The following is a 13,647-nucleotide window of genomic DNA, read 5'->3' as shown; positions in this document are numbered from 1 at the left end:
GTCGTCGACCGTGTAGGGATTTTTGAAGAGCACGAGCGTGACCGATTCTGGAAAAAAAAATGTTTTGCTTTTGGTATAACATAAATCGGATTAGTTGTGGTTCGCACGTGTCTCACGTTTAGACTATGTGTCGGAAATCCCACTAATGCCCCCACTAGATCAGATAGAATAGAAAATTAGAAATACAATTGGCTAACTATTTATAATTAAATTTGTACTTGGGTTCTTCAGTGTGTGAAAAGTATGTTCAGCTTCATTTCAAATTAAAGTAAAGGATATTGAAAGGCTATTGTAACACATTTTGTCCTGTCTTTTAAGCGCTGTTAAGAAAATGCTTACTTTGAAAACTGGAAGGTAGCATTAGATTGTCTCCCCACCTTTACCTAATTACAAAGTTAATCCAAGCAGTCTGTATTCAGAATGATTTAATTCGGATATTTAGGTTATAGTCTAAATTTAAGCATGATCTATTCTGTATACCTGCAGTTCTGTGTCTGTAGGTGCAACAGCAAGCCACAAGGTGGCAGGCAAAGATAAACCTGGTAAGATACTGAAGCCTCAACATGACATGATGCAACATGATTTGACATTTTTGGTTCATTTTATAATTTATTTATTTATTTTCTGCCATCTACAATGGAAAATGATTATAATAATTAAAAAAATACTCAGAGTAATCCGTACACAAACATGTACGGTCAAAATCTCTGGTAATTGGAGCTATGCTGAAATGTGGTGTCTTTCCCCTCGTAATAATTGCCTGCATACATATACACACACACACACACACACACACACACACACACACACACGCACGCACACACACACTCACACAAGCCCAGGGCATGGAGTACAGGGCTGTCCAAGGGCAACAGGTGATAAATTACAGAGCCTTCTACTCGGCTACTATCTCTCCCAGTTCCTCCCTGCCTTTGTTCAGCTTTGGCACTTCCCCTCATCCTCCCAAGCTTGTTAAAAGCTCTTTTCACTAAGATTAAAGACAGAAGGAAACACAAGGCTCAGCGTTGTGTGGGGGCACGGATGTTTTCCTAAGGTGGGCTACAAGAAAGGCTGCCCTCAAAGGTGTGCAGCAGGCAGAAAGAAAAGAGGGAGGCTTTTGCTTCCATTAAGGTGCTCTGCTTACCTTTGTGGGTGTCTCAGAGTCTATTGTGTCTCTCTTGTCATCTTTCTTGTCCACTCGTCTATTGCACATCAAGGGCATATATTTGATTGGACTGCAGTGCAAACAAGGTGCTTGTGAGTGAGTCTTTCTGTGGGTTGTTGACCTCGGACTATTCTGGACTACAGGTCAGACTAACAGCAGAGAGGCCTGCTGGATGCACATGCTTTTAGAAAAACATGCATACAATAGCTTTGAAGTGAGGTGGGATCTTTCATGTCGCCGCCAGACAGTTTAAATCCAAGATCAAAAAAAATGTGTTTATGATGAGCACATATGGGAAGCCCCACATAAACCCAACAACATCCACAATGTTTACAACAATGAGTCATTTCACAGAGGATAATTTGAGTGAATCACTTCTTGAGACAGCTGGGCTCTGTGGTTGACCGGCATCACTGTAGATATAAAGGTGTTTGTACCATCACGAGTCATAGGCTATACAGTGAAACAGAGGGATGCCTGACGACAAGCTGTTTTATATACAGACACAAAGGCAATCTATGAGGTAAGGACTATTAAAAGGTACTGTGGTGTAAACACAGCCAAGAGGCATGCATGCATTAATGAGTTGAAACAAGTATAAGAATGTTGCATTTTCTCGAGCTGACAGATTTCACCTATAGAGGCGCTGTGACTGCAGCAACTGAGGTTGGAAAAATCTCAGATTTTAAACCCAACTGACGAAAACTGAATGAGGCTCTCAGACAGACGGTTATGTGTTGAAGTGGAGAATGAACAGTTCAGCTCTGATTCAAACTGAGGGGGTGTATTTATGTGCATACATACCCTGCACAGTAGGGCTTGTGCAACTGTTTGTTTGCTGTTTCCATCCCACCTCACGGTTCTCCACGCTGTACTGCCTCAGTATAAATACCCTTGTAGGTCACCACACATTAGAGCAGACACTATATTTTAATTAATGTAAGTAAAGGGAATGGGAACCTCATGATAACAAAGGGGGACTGCAGTCTTTTAAATTAGTGGGAAGAATAAGAGTGCATCTCTTAAAGTCATACTGAGGTTTATACATATTGTATAAGAGAAAGGTCTGGCATATCAAGTTCCTTTTAGCTAGTTCACGTCTCTTTCATCTTTCCATTATCAAGACAGGTGTAATGCTGTCCGCTATAAATAGACTACAGCCAACTGTAAAAACCATAAAACCATAATGGATGGTTATCTTTTCATGGCCACATCATACTAGCATAGTTTCCATCCATTCATCAGCCATATCTGTCTATCCTTGAGGGTTGGAGTCAATCCCAATTGATTTCTCCGATTAACTTCTCTTTATTTTTCCAGACAGAAAACATCTCTGAGACTTGTTGAATGTTCCATCTGGGTTTCGTGTGGAAGCCTAGTTCACAGAAGTCAACCATTTCCTCCATAATAAGTCATTTTGACGTGAAGGTTACATAAAAGGCGACTTCCTTTCAAGCCACAGCAGACCTGAAAACCAGCAGGTGCTCCAGAGAGATGATCTAAAATAGAACGGAGGCATCACAAGCTACCCAGAGGCCCACAGACGTATTGGTTTTCACTTGGCAGACAACGACATTCACTAACAACAAGTGTTTCTATTTTTGCTGTATAATTAATGTAATTAGTCAGGTTCACACAAGAAAACATCAATTAATATCTTTCAGATTTAATACTGGAGACAACAGCAGACTCAACTGACTCACTTATTGTAAGTTCACTCTGTAGGTGGCCACGAAGAGGTACTGAAGTGAGAGCAAGTTCCAAAGAAGCAGAAGAATGTCGATGAGTTCAAGGGTCCAAGCAAACCCAAAACAGCAACAACCCAGGCATCTCATCTCAACCACACCTCCAGAAGCCAATTGATGCTAAAGCTTAATGGAGCAAAGCCTGCAAACTAGATCAGGCAGGCCAGCTGTACTGCTCCACACATGGTATACTCTGCCTGCTGCCACATATATTCAACACAGCCCAAACTTTTTAAGTCAAAGCTCTGCCCACTCTTTGGATCACCAATGAACTGTAGCTGTGCTTTTGGAAGCTTGTGTCTGTGGCGACTGCTCACTGCAGACATGTTAAGGATCACTGATTCATTTCAATAAGCTTTTGTTACTCGGGCTAACAGCGATATCATGACGAGATCTCTTGGCTCCGTTCAGTTGGTGTTTGTGTGCCTGACAGTATCACTAATTATCCTCCAAATCTCCTCTGAGCTTGTTGTATTCTTTACAGAAGTGACGAGGTCGGAGCCAACTCTGTGCAACTCTGTGCATATTTGATATTCACATAGTAAATCCGTTCCAGATGAGTTGGCTGCCTGAAGTAAGGATTTACGACCCCCTTTTAGTTAGTCACATAAAGTGTGTTCAAATGTGAGCATAATTACGTCTCTGAAATACACACTACACACTGCCAGTTTATTAGGTTCATCTAACTAAAAAATAATGCAGTCCAATACATCAGCCCTGCAATAAATCCTACATTCATGAAGGTCACATGTTTAGTTTTTGTTGCAACAGCTTTTAAAGAGGTGTTGATTTAACTTTACGGTCATTTTGAGGCTAGTTGTGTAGAGTAAATGTATGTATGCATAACCGTTTCTTCAGCAAATATAGTTTTCAGTAAAGGAAGAGTTAATTTAAGTTAGAGTTTAGGTCAGGGGAGATCAGAGGACCGGCTGTGTTAACGGAAAGAATCCTGCTGACCTCCCCGGTGGCAGATTGCTATCTAAACCCCGGCAGCCTCCTCCATACATCTTCTACTGCCAGTGTTCAAACTCACCTCTCTTCACCTCCACGTAACCAATTTTGTTCTCCTTCCGCTTTTCACACACCCCAGCCTGAAGGAGAAAAGGAGGGCAGCCAAATGTCATTTGTGGTCAGCTGTTTGGAGCCGGAAAGAAGGTTGTTTATGCACTGTAACAATCGTTTTGTTCATTTGGAGTAGTTTCTTTGGGTAAAAGAAACATATTAAAACTAAACTTAACTAAAACAACAGGCATTTTTTCCCAAATGACATTTTCACAAGCCCTTGTAGAAAAAGCACAGGTGTAAATAAGAATACAAAAAGTATAGCTGCATTCCATTTGGCTTCTGTAATAATATATTTGTTATTTTCATTCTATATCTGGAGATAGGTATTTTTCATGTAAAAAATAAAACATGAAAGTTCAAAAGAGCCATGTAGAAGACTCTAGTTGGGGTGAGATAATTATTTTCTGGGGGAGGGAAAGGGAACAATGAAGTAAATGCAACCAAAAAAAAGACAATGCAACAATGTTTTCCTCAGCTTGTTACTGCTATATGGTTCCTGTTGTTCAAAACATGCATTCTCCGAAAACGTTCACATCAATTGTTATTTTTAACATGTTCACAGTCAGTTGTTTAACAGCTTGGACTCTTCAGCAAAAGGTTATTAGTGAAATCCTAACAGGGAAAAAACATTACCACATAATATTTCAATCAGCAACATGCCCTGATGTGTTTTTCTCAAATTCTTGGCCCCATTCCAATAATCAATCAGCCTTTTTCCTCATGCTATGACACAAATTGACATATGGAAGGTCTTATCTGATCTCACTTGATGCAACTTGTTGAGGAATCTTTGCATGATGTCATTCCCAATGTGTGGAATTCATACAGATCTGCTGTGGAGATCATTTTGCTGGTCCCCGGGCTTTAAAGTGAACGAGTAGCCAAAGACAACATCTCCCCTCTTCTGGAGCTGACTGTAAGTGCTTGTTCTCTTTTCAACTCCAGAACTGCAAATAAGAAGAACTCATATTTCTTAATTTAAGGCTATTCTGTGATTGTCAGTTCATCTTTCAACACACGCTTAATAAGTGAAAAAAGATCCCTCCAGAAAACATCAAGGGTCCATTCCAGACTGCACATACTCAAAGGCTGATGCTTACTGGGAATAAAAGGCTCTTTTCTTTACATTGTACCTGTGTGCGTGTGGCTCAGGCAGCAACCCCCGGTTCTGCCGAGTGAAGCTAATGCGTAAGTGTCTTTAAACCTGCACTCTCTATACTAATCATCAGGGGTGACTCTTCCGGTTGAAAAAATAAGTGTGATTTTATTGAAGTCTATGACAGAATGACACTACATCTCAATTGATTTATTACCTCAATAAACATTGCAAATATTAGTTTTTGGCTCTCTATCGCTAGTTTCAAGTCTTTTTTAATATAGCACGATGTTCATTTAGTACATTTTTGTCCCTTTTCAAGTAAAATAGACCATAAAGCAGAGTATGCTTTAGGGCTGACAGTGATTGTAAGATCAATGCCACTACCAACATTCACCGGTTGCAAAAAAAACCAATTACATTTGTAATCCAAAATGGCGACGGTGAAATCGAGGCTCGAGACTTCAAAATGGCAGTCCACAAACCAATGGGAGAGCTCACGATCACTACGTCCACTTCTTATAAGTCTATCGTGTGTGCAGAGGAGGGAGAAAATCCCTGCTGCCAACAAAGCCTCATTATCCATATCTCACTCCTGAATAGATATAGTATTTCACATTTCAAAAATAAACAGCATAATTGTTATTTACTCATACTGTGACTATGATGTTATCTATAGTGTTTTCTTCCATACTAACTCACGTATCTCAGAGGTCATTGCTTCTGTTCTCATATACCTCCCTCAGGCACAAACATATGCCAAACTCTTCCCTATTATCCTCGTCCTCTCACACCTGGCATTAAGCCTGAGAATGTTTCCGCTCCTTACAGATATAATCCCATAATTGTTTAATTCTCTCACTTTTTTTTTGCAAGGGACAACTTGCGTTGCCCATTTTAGTGTATGGTTAGCTATTGGAACTGTTTTTACTAAAGATTATAACATGTATTATTTGTATATCAGGTGTGATATGACCAGAATGGGTTCCACTATGAGATACATGAAGGGTGACGTTTTAAATGGTTACATCTGAGTGAATGCATGTTGCTCAAACAGATCCCAAACTGAAGCTTGGAGTAGAAATACAATGAAGCCCAGGACAAGAGAGACAATCTATGTCAGTGGAACTTGTCCATCCAAATTTTAAAGTATGCGTACAGGAGCCCTTCGCCAAGTTGTGCCGTTCAATTGTGTGCTGTTGCAAGTTCATGCATGCCCTTGGCTGCCCCTGCAGCAGAGTGTCAGTGAGAGAAAACAGTTGCCCCCGAAGGATGATGTCAGAGGCCATGATGGATGACATCACTGACCAAACTCCCTTATATCCACAAATCAAAGAGATGTCTGTGCACATCCTCTCTGTGCCTCATAAGGTTGGAAAAGGGTTACAGGCATTCCTCTCTTTAAGCTGTCATGGTTCAGTAGTGGTTCAAAGTAAGGTTTAATCCATTTAGCATGTAATCTAACAATAATGGATTATTTGATTAGCGAGCAAGACTTTAAATGTAATGCTGGCTTCAGCTCTATAAATGAGAGGGTCTGCTGCTTTCAACAGATGTATATAATTGTAAATGGAATATTGTTGGGTTTTGGATTGTTTTTCAGACAAAACATGCCATTTTAATCACCTCGGTATCTGGGCCATTTTGATGGGTATTTTTCAAAATGTTTCTTTTTTTTTTTTACAGACTTCAAGATAAATTTAAAAAAGAGACAGAATAATTGGAATTATTTTGTGCTGCGAGTAATATGTAATATGTATCTGTGAACCTAAAAGAGGTGTTTTCAACAGCCTGAACCTGCTAATGTGTCCTAATTCCACCTCTCAAAATCCCCTCTCTATTTGTAACAGGAGAGAGGGTCATTGACCTGAGTTGGGCTGGTTAATCTATATGGCTAATGGGGACATCCAAAGGCCCAGGTGTGCAACACCTGTGCTTTGGTCCTACCGCTTGTGCGGCTCACCCTCATCCCCTCCCTGCAACTCTGCTTCCCCCACCGCCCTCCCTTAAGCTCCTTTAATTGTGTTCTCATTCCACATCCCCTCAAAAAGCTCCAAACACAAACTCAGCCCCGTTCCCTTTATGTTACACGTTCCTCTCTTCTCACGCAGAACGTGCACTGTGGAGCTGGTACAACAATGATATTCTTGCCAGTAGATATATCAGATGAATAGATGTCAAAGTGCAACAAAGTATGCTTATATATACTGTAATCTATTATTATCATTAATATTATTATTAAGCACTTTTTAAAAACCACAACTACTGTGCATAGCAGATATGGAGCAACATTGACATTTTGAGTGTTATTGGCCACCCAATACTCACTCTCTTTTAGCTCCAACTCCTGAGGAAAAGATCTGGCCCTTTAGCCACTAAATACTCCACTTTCTTCACCATCGAGGTGCTAACTGTGTCTGACTGCCGAAAAAAGAGAAGTGAACCAAAACAGAAAAGTTGTGGGCCGGTAAACCAAAACAATGAGCTGAAAGTCAGAATTAAGCTTGAAAAGCTTGGACTTAAAATTACTTGAAAATGTTTATTTATGTAAATCAACTCAAACATTGCATTTAAGCAAACACTTTAGTTTAGTATTTTTTAACAGCGAATGCGACTTCAGACTAGAACAGCAGTACGTCTATAGATTCATAACTGTCTAAACTAAATGATATAATAGCATGGATCACTTCTTCGAGGTCAGCTGAGGATATAACCACCTTATTGTGGTAAGGTGGTGATGATATGTTTGTCCTCTGTGTTTAAAAGAGTCCAGCTGCTCTGTCTTCATGTCCTCTCAGAGTCTGCCTCTGTGTGTTTGCTGAACCTCCTCTCTGTACCACCTTTTCATTGTCTCTCTCTGCCTCGTGTCCCCACTGCAAACAGCTACACCCATGTCATTTGGTCTTAATTAAAAGGCTAAACGTCCCCACCCCCCACTTTCCCCCTCTCTGTCTTTAGCCTCTCTGTCACCTTTTTCCTGAATCATTTCGTAAAGACTCTTTCCCCCCGAAGGGTCAAGGCTAACTTGACCATTTCAAAGGACTCTCCGTTAATAGAGTTAAGCCCTGGTCCAACAGTAGGCCTTCAGAGGCCTGGAGTTAAATTAGCTGGCCACACGGCTCTGAGTGGCTCGCAGGCTCCAGGGGCCTGAATGGTGGCTGAGCAGGACACAAAGAGCACAGAGATTATCTTTTGTGGAAGTGACAACGTTTTGTAGATGAGTAGGGGGGTCAGAAGTCCTTGTGATCTCACTTGGGAAAAGTGGCAATTTAGCCAATCCCTTCTTTAGTTGCTATGACAACAATGTCACTCTCTCTCTCTCTCTCTCTCTCTCTCTCTCTCTCTCTCTCTCTCTCTCTCTCTCTCTCTCTTTTTTCTCTCTCACACACACACAAATGTAAATATCCATCTTGTTATAATTTATAATACAGACTGATTGTTTTCTTAATATACAGTATATGTTGTTTATATGTTCTTTCTTTTTGCACTTTATTATTATTATTATTATTATTATTATTATTATTATTATTATTATTATTATTATCTGTATTCACTATATGTTAGACCGGAGAGGAACATACTTTCAAATCTCTGTATGTTTGCACATAGAAGAATTGACATTAAAGCTTTGACTTTGATAATCCACCTTAATCCCACTATGGGAAAAAGTGGACGAAAGTTGTGCAGAGTTGTTTAATCAGAGTTTCACGCACATCATTTCTGATTAACCTGTGCTCATCTGAGACTAAAGCAGACCTTTCACCAAAGGTCACCCACCATAGCCCCTCCTCCTCAAGGCAGAAACAAATAGCCTCCACTGGGATCTCTCAGCAGGAGGCTTCAGTGGGGCAGAGCTGCTGATCACATTCCCGCATCCAGCAGCTGCATGAGAACCTTTTGGTGTTTCTCTGCTTAAAGTGTGACGTTGCCTTACATTATACACTATGAGAACATATGGACAACATGTGGAGCATATACCTCACAAGATGCCCGCTTCTTTACCTGTAAAAGTTTTCAACGAAAGCACAATTACGTTCTCAAATATCGCTCTGATGTTGTGATTGCAGTGGAAGCCGTGTAAGCTCTTCTCTTTGATCACCACACATGTAACTAATAGCAACAGAGCACATGAAGCTAATTCCTCTTCGTACAATGGAACAAAGTAGCTCAGGTGGAAAATGTCCGATGTGGGTGGAGCTCTCAGGTGAAATTTAACTGACAAGGATGAACAATTAAATCAAAGTCTTAGGAAAGTGCGGTGGAGACGGTATTTCTGTTGATGTGTGGATGAATGGAGGTAGGAGGAGGATTATTTGGGGTTTGTTTGCCTGTAGCCATGCTGAATCAGCTCCTTACAGTCTTGAGTCAGAGCGGCAAGTGGCTGCCGGCCAGGACAGGCAACCCCTGTGACCCAACTTCCTCTACCTTCAGACACACACTGATCCATACAAACTAAAGGCTTGGGTTAGTTATTGCATGTGCACATGGGTATGTGTGTGTGTGTGTGTGTGTGTGTGTGTGTGTGTGTGTGTGTGTGTGTGTGTGTGTGTGTGTGTGTGTGTGTGTGTGTGTGTGTATGGAGCTCTTTCATTTCCTCTGTAATCTCTTAATCATAGAGCCCACCTGGGGGGCTGCAGCCTCTGTTTGTACAGCATTCATTTTCCATGATGTCACTTCCTCTCTCTCTCTCTCTCTCTCTCATACCTGTTTCCCACATAAACAGCTAAAACTGCATATCTGTCTTCTTGAAAAAGCTCTATTCAAACATACTCCATCCACATTCACAGTCACTTCATTTATAACATTTACTAGTAATTCTATAGTGAGTAATGATGTTATAAGACGCAGCGAGAAAAAGTAAAGCAGAGAGCTGGGATTTGAAATATACATTTTCTGGAGGGTTACTTTAGTTCAAGCACACAAATACAACACTGCACACGAGACTGAGGAGAGCTGCCAAGAGTCTCAAGTAACATTGCGCTATTTTTAAGTGTTTGTTGTTGTGGGGTTCAACAAAGAAGAGAAACTCAGGAAGTTTACTCCAGACTTCCACAGATTGTATTTGTCTCCGTGGTTTTTATCTTGATTGATCTTCGCTGGACAATTGGTCCAACGGGATAAAGAAATATTAAAGGCCTTGAGAGCTTTTCAAAAGGTTACAAACCATCTTATTCACTACTACTCCTTTTCAACTTTCTAAATGAGTCATAACGACATCAGTGAAGACTTAGAATACTTTATAAATAAAAACCATGTAAAGATTACAGGAACTAAACTAAACTCTAAGACATCTGTTTGATACTTTAGTGGAAACATCACGTCATCCTCTAAACACAGCAAAAAGTAGAGCTATATATTTTCTGATCCATCAACATGGATCTTCTCAACACAATGCATATTCACAAAGTGATGAAATACTATAAATGAGAGGTTTCACTGGAGGGCGGTTCTCCTGTAAACAGACCGGCAGAGCGAGAGGAGTCGAACTTCCCTGCCATAAATGCTCCTTTTGTGTGTGTGTGTGTGTGTGTGTGTGTGTGTGTGTGTGTGTGTGTGTGTGTGTGTGTGTGTGTGTGTGTGAAACGAAACACAAATCTTTCAGCACATATGGATTTTGAATGATGGCATGTGTTGTGCAATAGTAGGTATGTTTATAGGTACACTGTGTCTGTGTGTGGTTGAGGGAGTGAATCACACCTACATAGAGAGGCAGTATTCTGAAGTTTCATTAACTGCTGGAGGGCAGAAAGTAGACTCCAATCCTAACAAGAATAACTTATCAAGTTTTTATGCTATCTGTTGGCAAAAACGGTTGCTTGTTCGTTGGCATGCTGTTAGCTTTCTAATTCTTACTACATGTCAAAAAACAAGCCTGATATTCACGCTGGTTGAAGCTGCATTTGGTCCTCTAAATGTTAAGAAAAGTGAACATTTAGTGGAATGAGTCATGGTTTTAATTTTCACTGGGATCTGTGGTGCAATACACTTTTCAACATTGTAGGTATTTATGTCAACCCTACATTTAAATTCATATATTCATATACTTAATTGAACTATGAATACACATATTTTTAATAGGTATGTCTTTTGTAATATGCACAGTATGTTGCAATTGTATATCACAGGTCTCTTTTTGGATCAGCACTGGAATGCAAACATACAGTACTTGAAAGTCACAGATTAAATATACACCAGGCAGAACACCATCCCATTCTCCCAATCTCAGTCCCCACTAGTATATTATAGTATTACTTAAATATGTATGTATTTATTTAGTTATTTAAGTTTGTATATCCTTTCGAATTAAAGCTGTGAATAAAGGCAATATCAAAATCCAGAAAACAAACCTACATCAATATTCAAAGTGCCAAAAAGACACTATCCTTGTAACTTTTAAAATATTTCCTGTCACTGCTTTATTGTTGTATTATTATATCATATTCCCACACGTGTGTGTCAGTGTGTTTTGGTGGGATATTTAAACCTTACATGCGTGCCTCCAGCTGGAGTCCGTATTTGTGTTTTTTAGAAATATTTTAAAGGTGGGATCATATCATCAGTAAGAAGCTGTTATTATCACAGATTTTCCAGTGCAGCCCAGGTATTGCCTGACAGGCTTGTTATCCTCCCCTGAACAAAATCAAGGCCACAATTTCTAAAATACACAGCAATTTGCCAGTAAAATAACCAGCTCCTTCTAGGCATTCAAATGAATCACTTTAAGCTCCTTTGACACAGCACTGGCTAGACAGTCACTAATAAATGCTTCAAGCTAACGCACACTCAGCAAGGAATCTAGGTTGCCACACACATATACAGACATCAGACACATTTATACACATGAGCGCATGAACAGAGACAAGTACACACACAATCTCCCCACATCATCCTGTACGGCGTCGCTCCTGATCCTCTCTGCCTAAGCCAGTCTGCTCTGCCTCCTTCTCAACCCAAACAAGCTCACGTTTGGAGAAGAAATTGGTCCAATAAATCAAAACTGTAACCAACACCAGCACCACGCCTGAGCTTCTCTGTCCTGCTGACCCCAGGAGCCCCATTAAGGGGCTATAGTGGGGTCCAGGGAGGAAACGCGGCAGCCTGAACTCCTTCCTCTTTTCCCTGCCTGGCCCAGCACACCACACGGCGCAGCACGTTTCCCACACACTGTTGGGGTTCACCTCTGACTTCTGACCCTACAGAGTGGAGGTTGGGTTGGGGGTAGAGGGGACCACCCAGCTAGGCTCTAAGGGGCCCCCCTGGGGATGGGACGGTGGAGGAGTGTGGGGTTTAGACTTCAGGGGACAGCATTTTAGTGGGTTAGAAAAGGGGAAGAAGATCAGAGACAGGCTGGATAGGTTGGAGTTGAGCTGAGGATGGGGAAAAAACTGTGAAGGAGGGGTTAAAGGGGCTTTTAACTTTGTGAATGGGTGTCGGGGGTCACTAAGTGCTTCACTAAATGACCAGAGGACAGAAAGAGAAACAGTGAACTCATCTGGGAAAATTCTTGTCCTGACGCTTGTATCTCTTTTACCACAGCTGAGGGTGGGGTCTTACTTGCTTTGTGTGGTTATCCAATCTGTATAATCTGAGACTTGAAGAACTTCATTGATTTAAGTCAATTAAGGTTGGTGCTAGAGGGTGAAGTGATAACATTAGTGCAGAAGTGAGTAGGACTGATGGAGTGAAGATAGACTGATTCTGTCCATGGGTTGTAAATCTCTCCTTTATCACCAACCAAATAATAGTCCCAGGGCCTTCACTCAGGCAGGAAGGCGCCCCAATAAAGCTGCCAGATTGTGCAGACACATCATTACTGTAGCAATAGTAATTCACATTTCACCGATGTTTTGTCAGTGTTACATTATTGTTGCAAAGGGAATTTTGTGAGCATGTTTTTGGGCATCTGAGATTTAAGAGACAATAACTACCGTATATTTTTCTTGACATCAGTGTTGTCTGACTTTATCATCTAGAAAACGTACTGTTTACCATATGTTTTCAACATGTTTGCTTTGTAAATGTAGTGACATGAATGTAAAGTAACATTTATAGTCAAAGGCCTAAAGCATTCAAACACCTCCACCAGCAGATTTTGGCATATGGCATTTTATTTTACATTTTGTTATTGTCATCAACTCTCATGAAAAGACCAAAATCAGGAATGTGTTAGTCTGTCTCTCAATACTTTCTGACTTCCTTACGCTGTTTGTTGACTATTGGTTACTGCAGACATAAATCAGGGTCATTTTCTTAAAAGAAATATATCCTTTCTTACTTCCTTACGCTGAGGAACGGTTTTAGGAATATATATATATATATTCCTAAAACCGTTCCTTACTCAAACAAATGTAAAAAGTGCATTAGTTGGGACTATTTTTCAGCTGCAGATTAATGCACAATTGGTGCTTTAGTGAGAATGTTGAGCAGCAGGATGATTGATGAAATTGAAATGGCTATATTTATATGTATAACATGACACAGTGAAATGGTGTGACTCATTGAGCTCTATGACACAGAGGAATACGCGATTGCAGGGTTTTACTATGATTTAAAGTTAAGCATTTATTACTGCTGTA

The sequence above is a fragment of the Taurulus bubalis genome, assembly GCF_910589615.1.
Source record: "Taurulus bubalis genome assembly, chromosome: 10".
In the NCBI taxonomy this organism is placed as follows: Eukaryota; Metazoa; Chordata; class Actinopteri; order Perciformes; family Cottidae; genus Taurulus; species Taurulus bubalis.
This window is presented reverse-complemented; position numbering follows the sequence as displayed.